The sequence below is a fragment of the Zingiber officinale genome, chromosome 2A (genome assembly GCF_018446385.1).
Source record: "Zingiber officinale cultivar Zhangliang chromosome 2A, Zo_v1.1, whole genome shotgun sequence".
Lineage (NCBI taxonomy): Eukaryota > Viridiplantae > Streptophyta > Magnoliopsida > Zingiberales > Zingiberaceae > Zingiber > Zingiber officinale.
Window position 1 is genome coordinate 74,414,407 of NC_055988.1, and position 11,316 is coordinate 74,425,722.

Below are 11,316 nucleotides of genomic sequence, written 5' to 3' on the forward strand. Positions count from 1 at the left end.
GGTAGTAACCCTAGGTCCTAGGGGGTGGTAACCCTGGATGAAGGAAAACCCTAGGGGGTGGTAACCCTAGGTCCTAGGGGTGGTAACCCTAGGCTGAGAAAAACCCTAGCGGGTGGTAATCCTAGGTCTTAGGGGGTGGTAACCCTAGGCAGAAAGTCTAGTCGGTCTGGAGGACCGAGCTGGTAATAGGTAAACTCTCCTAAGTGGAGTAGGTGAGGACACGTTCCCCGGTGAGGGAATAGTAGGCGTCGGTTCGACCTAGGATTTCCGGAGATGAAATCTGAAGTCAGAACCAGACAATTCAGTGATTGTCAAATATTTATCTTAATCTTATTTTATTATGTTTAACTCTGTTTTGCAGGATATATTTTATATTTTGGACTAACACGTCTTGCAGGGAGTGAAAAAGCCTTAAAGCCTTGAATGAACAGTACCCGAGGCGTCCTCCATGGAGCTTGGAGGTGCATTGGGTGCAATGCTTGAAGACTCCGCGCAGTAGAGCAGGAGGCGCCCTCCATGGTCTTGGAGGCGCCCTCGGGCAGATAGGCTGCGGACGAAGCGGAGCTTGTCCACACTGCGGATCTGGCGGTGTTGGAGGCGCCCTCCATGCTGTTGAGGGCGCCCTCCATATTGTTGAGGGCGCGCTCAACGGGCTATATAAGTCTATCTCGAGCAACAGCAAAGAACAACTCGAAATCGCAATCCGTCTTCTATGTGTTGTTCAGAGAACGATCCGATAAAGCTGCAACTCGACTCCGACGACTAGAAGCTTCAAGTTTACTAATTCTTTGTTTGTCGGTATAAGTTTTTCATTTATATTGTACTTCAAATTGTAACTTCCGAATTGATAATGATTGCTCAAAGAAAACGCTCAACAAGCGTGACCCTTGGAGTAAGATTTGTCACAGGCTCCGAACCAAGTAAAACCCTTGGTATTAGCAACTATTTTTCATTTACTTCTATTCTGCTGCATATTTCTGAAATGAACGTGAAAGCCACGAGCGCTATTCAACCCCCTAGCGATTTCAATCCTACAATTGGTATCAAAGTGGGGTCGCTTAGAATTTGCGAAACCACCATTCAAGTAATTTTTTGTGGTAATTTTTAGTTTTTCGGAGTCGATTGGAATCAGTAAAATTGTCGCCTTCTGATCTATTTTTATCGCAATGAAAATTTTTCCTCGAAGTTGGTGCAACACCATTCGAGTTCGCACATTTATTTTTAATCCTGCACTACTAATCCAAGACCAAGTCTTGGAATAAAGTTTCTTGTTTTTGTTTGTACGAGATTTTACTTCTACAATAGCCCACCAAGAAGGCTACAACACAACCCGCCCGCCTCTCTTCTCCGGTGAGGACTTCGCCTACTGGAAGGGTCGAATGGAGTCCTACCTCCAAACCCAGTTCGAGATATGGATGATCATCAAAATCGACATCTCACTCCCACTCGATGGCATGGGAAAACCAGTATCATGCGAGAACTGGGATGCAAGTATAATAAAGAAGGTCGAGGCTAACACCAAAGCAATGTGTACTCTTCCATGTGATCAAATAAAGAAAGAGCTTAACTGAGTCGGCCCACTCTCAAGCTCGAAAGAACTGAGAGAAGCTGATCGAGATGCACGAAGGCACCTCCGATACGAAAGTAAGTAAGCGCGATTTAATTTTGAATAAATTATATAACATAAAAATGTAGGAAGGTGAGACGGCTAGCCAACTTCACGTGTGGATTTAGGATCTGCTGAACGGTCTCCATGGAATCGGTCAAAAGGTAGAAAATCGCGACGTAATAAGGTATGCACTTAATGCTTTTCCGAGGAATACGTTGTGGGCATCAATGGTAGATGCTTACAAAGTATCCAAGGACCTCTCTTTAATTAATTATACTAGATGAGTTATTTTCATAATTTGAATTGCATGAGCAGACTAATGCATTGTTAGGTGAGAAAGGTATTGCTTTGATTGTAGGTACAAGCAGAACAAGAGAACAACAAAATCAAGTGCTGAGATGAACCCAAATCTGAAGACGAATCGGATCTCGAAGACAAAATCACTACTGAACTAGTCAAACTAGTTCGGAAAGCACTAAAGAAGAAGAAGGCGACTCAATCGAACACGAAGGTCAAAACTGGAGTTACCTACTACGACTGCAACTGGAAGGGACACTACAAGCCAGACTATCCGAACCAGAAGCAACGAAGAAGGAAGTCCTTGGAAGCAACATGGTCCGAGTCCTCTGAAGAGTCCGACGAAGAAGAACACAAGCAGACAATCTTCCTCGCTCTACCGGTACAAGCGTACATTGCCGAAACTGACTCCTAGTCTGAAGACGAAAACGAATCCGAAGCCGAGTCTGAAACAAGCCACGGATCCGTATCCGCTTTCGAATGGCCAAATATCGCTATAAGATCTTCTCAAGTAGATAAATTGTATAATTTAATTAACTATTTAATGCACAAATTAGCTAAGTCAAATATCCAAGTCAAGTCACTCCAAAAGGAGGTAATAACCCTTAAGGAAGTGACTAGCTCAAGCTCCTTGACCGAACCTATTCAAACTGGAACTTCAACTTAGGTTCAACAACTTGAGAAAGAAAATTCCAGTTTGAAAGATCAAGTCAAGGAACTTAAGGAAACATTAGAACGATTCACCTTGGGTTTCAAGAATCTTGACATAATTCTTGGAAAACAAAGGGCCGTATACAATCAAACTGGACTTGGATACAAGATCAAACAAAGATTTAGATCCTACTTATCATTAGTAAATCGATCAAATAGAAACTTAGTCCAAACATGTGTCTCCAAGTCAAACTTGATTAATCAAGTTGGACTTGACCAATATTGGGCCCCCAAGGATTAAATCCATTATCTTGATAGACCCTATCGAGGCTATGATCCAGGGGGAGCCAATAGAAAAATCATTTTTATAAATAGAATTATTTGATGCTTATCTTACTGCTTTTATTATACATACTTAGATTAGGCTAGATAAGGGTCTAGGCGTGATTTACACTTGACTAGTTACACCTAGGGGTTTCAAAAAGAAAATTAAATATCCAATTTTATTGAAAGGTTTTGTCTAGAAGTGGTGGATGATCTCATACCCAAGAAGGCCTAGTGCCTCGCCACAGCCTGGAAGCCAATCATTGAAATGAATATTTAATTGACTGGTTGTAAAACCTAAGTTTAACTCAAATATAAATCAATCCTTAGATTAGAATTTAAATTAAAGATTAAATTAATCATCTCACAAAACTATTAAGGTTCCCTAATTGAAAATCTAGAAAAAGGGTGAGATGGATCTAAGTTTAAAATATAAAATAGTTAACCAAACCCAAATTAATTAAAATTAATTCAATTAAGTTAACTTAATTAATTTCAAAATCTTAATCTTAATTTCAAAATATTATTTAATTTCAAAATATTATTTAAAATCATAATGAATTTAAAAAAAATTCAGATTATTTGATTATTAATCATAATTAAATTATAATTATTTTCAAATTTCAAAATATTAGTTATTTTCAAATCATAATTTAAATTATTTTCAGATCATAATTAATCTTTTCCAATTAATTTCAATTAATTATTAATCAAAGGAAATCATAATTATTTTTAAATATTGTCTAAAAAGTTTTAAAATTTAATTATCTAAATATGAATGTTTTCAAATTCAATCCTAATTCTGAAACTTTAATACTTTTTCAATATTTTGAAATCCTCAAATTCGAACTTAATAATTTTTATTTAACTTAAATTATTTTTGAAATATACTTTAATATCATAAATATTTTTATAATCAACTTAACTTAACTCAGTCTCACACCCACTCATAAATTGAACATGCTTCATAACATAAAATGAGTGAGATGGAAAATCAAGAAAATAAATAATAATCTTTGTATTTTTGATTTACATGCTTGGATTCTAGGATTTCTAAACCAAAATTATTTAAATTATTTTTTTTTCTTTTTGGCATTAATTAAGGGGGACTGAAAGAGGAAGTTTAATTTTAAAAATTATTTTTGAAAAGATAAAAACGATGTATTTGAAAAAAAAAGCATTTACTTAGCAAAGTATTTTTACAAAAAATTATTTTTGAAAGCTAAGTGTTTAAAGCAAAATTTTCTTTTAAAAAGCTAAGCAAAATGATTTTTTTAAAAAAAAAACTAAGTGTTTAAGTAAAATTACTTTTAAAAGTTAAATGTTTTATATAAATTCTTTTAACTTAACTTAGTTTTTATCAAAATTTTAAACTAAACTTTAATCAAAATCCTTTTAAAGCTAAGTACTTTTAACTAAACCTTTTTTAAAACCTTCATAAAACTAAATATTAAAACTAAGCTTTTATCAACATCCTTTTCAAACTTAACTATTTTATCAAAATCCTTTTAAAACTAAGTTTTTGTTGCAAAAGCTAAGTATTTTCAATACTATATTCAGCTAAGTAATTTTCAAAGTTTAAATTTATCTAAGTTTTTGTTGAAAAAAAACTAAGTATTTTCACAAGAATTTCTAATTTAGTTAAATATTTTTCAAAGAAATTATTTCCAAAGCTAAGTGCTGCCTTTCAGGGAGAGCTGAAGATTTAAAAAGTTATCTATCTTTACAACCTTCTCTCTACTTAGTATTATTTTTTATTTATGTCAAAGGAGGAGAGTAAACTCAAAGTTAGAATTTAAACAGGGAGAGCATAAGGAATTTTTTTTAGTTATGCTCATGCTTAAATACCTTGATTATCTTGTTATGCTTTACTTAACTTTGAACCGTGTTGCCATAATCAAAAAGGGAGAGATTGTTGGTGCGGGAAGCATCCGACAATCAAACCTATGTTTTGATTATGTCAAAGGGTTCAAAGTTAAGTTGTCTTGTTATCTAACAAGGTTTATTGAGTTTGCAGGAAAGTCCTAAGTTGTCTTAGGTAAAAGTCCTAGTTGTGGTTAGGTAAGTGAAAACCTCTAGGGGATGGTAACCCTATGTGGTGGAAACCCTAAGGGGCGGTAACCTTAGGTCATAGGGGTTGGTAACCCTAGGTGGTGGAAAATCCTAAGGGGTAGCAATCTTAGGTCCCAGGGGGTGGTAATCCTGGGTGAAGGAAAACCCTAGGTGGTGGTAACCCTAGGTCGTAGGGGGCGGTAACCCTAAGCTGAGGAAAACCCTAGGGGGTGGTAACCCTAGGTCATAGGGGGTGGTAACCCTAGGCAAAAAGTCCAGTCGATCTGGAGGACCGAGCTAGCAATAAGTAAACTCTCCTGAGTGGAGTAGGTGAGGACGCGTTCCCTGGTGAGGGAATAATATGCATCGGTTAACCTAGGGTTTCTGGAGGTGGAATCCAAAGTTAGAACCGGACAGTCCGATGATTATCAAATATTTGTCTTTATCTTATTTTATTGTGTTTAACTTTGTTTTGCAGGATATGTTTTGTATTTTGGACTAACACGTTTTGCGGGGAGTGAAAAAGCCTTAAAGCCTCGGATGAACAATACCCGAGGCGCCTCCAAGTTCGGATGAACAGTACCCGAGGCGCCCTCCATGGAATTTGGAGGTGCCTCGGGTGCAATGCTTGAAGAATCCGCGCAGCAGAGAAGGAGGCGCCCTCCATGGAGCTGGAGGCGCCTTGAACGTTGGGTGGAGGGCGCCCTCCATGGGCTTGGAGGCGCCCTCGGGCAGATAGGCTGCAGGCGAAGTGGAGCTTATCCACGTTGTGGATCTGACGGTGTTGGAGGCACACTTCATGTTGTTGAGGGTGCCCTCAATGGGCTATATAAGCCTGTCTCGAGCAACAGCAAAGAACAATTTGAAATTGCAATCCGTCTTCCATGTGTTGTTTGGAGAATGATCCGATAAAGCCAACTCGACTCCGACGACCAAAAGTTTCAAGATCACTAATTCTTTGTTTGTTGGTATAAGTTTTCCATTTATATTGTACTTTAAATTGTAACTTCCGAATTGATAGTGATTGTCTGAAGTAAACGCTCAACGAGTATGGACCTTGGAGTAGGAGTCGCTACAGGCTCTGAACCAAGTAAAACCCTTAGTGTTAGTGACTATTTTTTGTTTACTTCTATTCCACTGCATATTTCTGAAATGAACGTGAAAGCTGCAAGCACTATTCATCCCCCCCCTCTAGTGCTTTCGATCATACATATAACACTCTATTTATTTTTCAAGTCACTTGTTTAAATATGTTGAGAGTAGGTACACCACGCTAGAGAAGCTAGCCTTGGGGTTAGTCTTGACAGATCATGGACTGAGGCCTTCTTATCTCATCCAATCACTATTCTCACTAATAGCACTCTAACACGAGTGTTAACCAATCCAAAAGCATCGGGAAGATTGATCAAATAGACCACGGAGTTGAGCGAGTATGACATCCAATATCAGCCCCGGACAACCATCAAAGCTCAAGCCCTCGTTGACTTCTTAATTGAAACTCTGAGTCAAGAATTAGAGGGAACATGGAAGATCTTTGTGGATGGATCAACCGCTAGACAAAGTAGCATAGTTGGTGTGTTGCTAATCTCGCGGGAGGAAGATGTGTTGCAGTTATCCTAGGCTGAATTTTTTGGCATCCAATAATAAAACCAAATATGAAGCTTTACTCACGGGCCTCCAAGCAACCATACAAGTTGGTGCTTCCTGAGTCATCATCCACACGAATTCACAATTAGTCACTGAATAGTTGGAAGGAAACTTTGGGATAAAAAATGATTAACTATAGTGTTACACCAAAGCCTTCGAGAGATTGAAAATTGAATTTCAAGAAGTTAGTCTTTAGAAGATCCCCCAAGCTAAGAATTAGAAGGCAGACAAATCGGTTAAGATGGCAAGTGCACCGACTAATTGAGCCTTGGATGATTCAATCCCCCAAGTCCCTCTAATTGCTCAAATTGATCAAGTACTGAGCCAAGAAGAACAAGCCGATTGACGAACTCCCCTTATTTCCTTTCTATAACAAGGAACTCTTCCCATCGATCGGAAGCAAGCTTGGCTATTCAATTTTGGGCAGTTATCTTAGACGTGTCTTTCTTTATTGCAGTGATAGCATCTCACTCTCTTTTTTCTTCTTTTGGTCTGCACTTGATTGAATATATTAGATCTTAAAAAACTTTTTAAACTTTCTTACCCTAAATGTCATTTCATCATCGTCGAAAGATGTTTCAGAATCTGGTTCATCCATTTTTGCCTTTACGGTAATGTTCTACTTCGGCTCCTTTAAATCTACACATATAGACTCATAAATTTCAAAGGTAAAAAATAATTTTTCTAAATTACTTACCTCTAAGTCTCTAGAGATGTAATATGCATCTTCTAGAGTTGACCATTCAAGTGTTCTAGGAAAAGCGTTAAGTGCAGACCTTAGTGAATCTCGGTTGGTTACCTTTTCTCCAAGATTCGTGAGTTCAGTGATCAGTTTCCTAGCTTGGCGTGAAGTTGAGGGACTATTTCACCTTCCTTCAATTGAAGATTCATCGGTTGGTTATGAAGTAGATCTCTTCTTACGAACTTGGCTTCGGAGGATCCTTCATGAAGCTCCAGGAATTTTTCCCAGAGATCTTTTGTGGATTTGTAGACTCTGATTCTGTTGACCTCTTGTGGTCACAGTGCACTTAGCAGATGGAATTCTACTTTTTCGTTGGCCACGAATTCTGCTTGCTCTTTCTTTGTCCATTTTTCTTCTTTCTTTAACTCACCATTGCTATTTGTAGGTACTGCAAAATCATTTTTTTAATATTAGAAACATATTGAAATCGATTTTTGAAGTATACCTCCATTTTCTTTTTCCAATGTGCAAAGTCTCCCTCTAACTTCAGCGGGTGGATGCTTATTCCAACCATCATCTTTTATGCTTCGTTCAGCGGTTAGTCATTTTAAAGTGGTTGGGCTCTGATACCAATTGTAGGTCTCTTGTGGTCGGTAAGAAGAGGTTGAATTATCCTGTAAAATAAAAATAATAAATACCTTTCTCAAACTGTTGGGCTTTAAATAATTACACACTTAAAGAAATAATAATAGAATTAAGAGGAGTATGAGACAAACAATTTACTTGGTTGGCAATCAAAGGATTGCTACTCCAAGGAAAATAAACTCACTATGAAGATTTCCTTCTTGAACAAGACGTCAGAGGTGGAGAAGCCTTGTACAAAAAATAAAGCTTGGAGGTGAAAAATAGAAAGAGATTCAAAGTACAAAGTGTGTTATTTGAAATGAAGAAGACTAGGGCTATATTTATAGTCTATTGGTCGACACAGATCATTTGCTGATGTGACACGGTCCGAGCACCCAGATCCTCTTCGGGCACTCCCAGCATGGTAAATCTCATCTTTTCACAAACATCTATGCAACGGACATAGGATAAAGTTTTATCCCGCCCCTGGGGCCTGGACCCGCTCTGAGCACCCGGACCATTGCTGACATTGATCCGCAACGTCGAGGAGTCGAGGCACCCCGATTGGAACCAAAGTGGTCCGAGTGCCTGGAATAGCTCCGGGCACTCAGACAAGAGCCAACTCTAAGTTGACCTTTTATCCGGGCTTCTACTCCGGCTCTGCTTGCTTGGGTGATTTCGGTCATCTAGAATTGTGCTCACCTGAACCATCTTCCGACCTTCTCGAGCAATCTTCTACTCTGGCTTCTCGTCCCTTGAAAACACCGCGTGATTCCTTTTCGTCCGCCAGCGTACTCTTCGCGGCATCTCGTCCCTTGGATGCACCAAGTCCATCGACTCCTTCCCGTGCAATCCTTCTCGCTAGCTGTATCTTTAACTCGATTTCTTGTGCTCCTATGTTTATGTACACTTAGACACAAGGATCAAAATACAATAGGACCTAACTTGACTTGGTTGATCACATCAAAACTACCACGGGGTATTTACAAAGGACTCTACCTTAAGGTAAGAAACCATGGATAGTCAGGCAGAGGCACATCATCTAAACATTCAACTCCATCGAAAGAGTCCTCCGAGACCTCCGAAGTCACCAATGCCACTAGTGTCGCTTGGCTCCACTTCATGTTCTTGTCGAGGGAAACATTTAGCATGATGTTAGCTGCATCAAAGAAGGCATCAGTTCGTTATCACAGAAGAAAAATAAGACAAACAACTTACCAACAATTGAGACAATTCGACAGCAATTGGACTTAATCGATTGCAATATAGCAGGTCCTCGTGCTCAATCAGCTTCGTCACATTGAAGCACAATTCAGTCAAAGCATCCACTAACTCAACATATGTCAATTCATTTTTATATCGGCCTAAAGGCGGTTGAGTTAACAATTCTACTTGCCCACAGTTGGATAAGCTAATGGCTCGGATGACTTTACAAAGAAGAAATAATCTTTCCATCCCTTATTTGAGGTCAAGTATTTATCCAAGAAGTGATAACCCGACCTCGTCATAAAATAGAATACCCCAAGCTCTATTCGCTTTGGGTAGGAGTAGTGTAAGACAAAAGAGCACAAGGGTATTTGATACAAACAATTATGGTGACCCCACAAATAAGGTTGAAGGAGTTAGGAGCTAATTGATAAAGTGAGATTTGGAAGTACTTACAGAAGTCTCGAAAGAATTCAGGGATGGGAAAGCGAAGGCCATTGACCAATTGGCCATGAAAGAAAGTGATGAATCTTGGCAGTAGTAAGTGGGATGTTGATCAAGTTTTGGTACTAGATCCTATGGTCCAAGAGGACACCAAAAGTCATTCTCAGCTCACCCTGGGCATCTTTAGTAAAAGTCAAAGCGGAATGGAAAAGGAAATGGAACTTACAACAACACTGAAGATAGGAGACTCACATATGGAGAGGGCAATGGAGGAAGATGTGAAAGAAGATGATGAAGACAGCACTATTCTCCCTTCAAACCTACTATAGTTTCGTCTGCTCAGCCGTGATCATCAGATTCTGAAGCCAAAAATGCGGGATAACTTTTGCACCGTTAGAATGAACACAATCTTATTAATCATGGTGATCTAGATGACTCCTAGATCTCTGCAGTCAATCAAATCACATTAATAGACATGACTTTGAAAAGGTACGATCATAGTACGCTTGACTCGAAGACCGAGGTGGATTGTGCATTACTGTATTAAATGAGCATGCAAGCATTCAATACGAGGCGACACCCGAATAACACCAAGGATTCACAATCTTGACGTGTGTCACCATTGGCTATTGATGAAGGCATGAAAGGAAATAGAGGTATGTTGATGTGACAACCCTATCTTGATACAACAGTCTAGTCAGTCGGACTCACATATCTTCGATTAGACTCAGGTGAGAGGCTTGTGATATGAGGAGTATTAGAAGGCTCCACATATACCAGGAACGTCAATAGCCATTCTGAGATAGAGGTCAGAGTCAAGATAGTTCAACAGGATCACCTCCACTCGGCTAACCCAAAATGAGAGGATTTGTCATTCGGCTCGGTTAACCCAAGATGAGAAGCTCTTTCATTCGGCTCAACCTATCTAACACAAGAAGCTTCACCACTCTGCTCAGCCTTGCTAATCCTACGCCCTGCTCATCTCCATTTGGCCTTGCTGATTCGACGCCCTACTCATCTCCGTTCGTACCTGTCAATCTAACGCCATGCTAATCTCCACTCATTCTTGTCAATCTAACACTCCTTTACTTAATAGGCCAAGTCCTCTAGCCCAATTATCTCAACATCACCTAGGCTAGCATAGCGTGTGTTACAATATGTGGACTAACATAGCACGTGGGTCATTAGAGCACGTGAAGCAGTATGTGGGTTGTCATAGCAACTGAAATAGCATGGTCGACATATCAGACCCCACACAATCTTTTATAGTACAGGACGTAAGTGATTTGACTCGCTGATATGACAATATGATACTTTCCCTACCGCAAGTATGACGCCCCACCAATCAACATCTAACGAGATACCATTCCATTCTTGCCGTAGTTATATAAATGGAGTCTGCTCCTACATGCAAAAGTAAGCACACACACGCACATAATCGCTCACAAGTCACAAAACACTAGCATATTCTACTTTATAGTTCTTCTTCTCCACCCCTCTGTTGGAGATCCGACTTGAGCACCATAGTGATTGAGTCAGGGCACCCTAACTTTCATTCTAACTCTCTTTCTTCCCATCCCTCTCTAGGGAGTCTTGCAGGCAATCTTACAGTTCAGCTCCTTTCGTAGAGATGACAACTTACCGATGACTCATCCTCCGACGTTCTCAAGCCGGAACCGTCAACATGATTGGTTAACCTTTGGAACCAACGACTTTAAGAACTTAATATACATTCTCTTGCGGTACCGCTTCTTAATGTATTAATATCAAGGTTCAACGT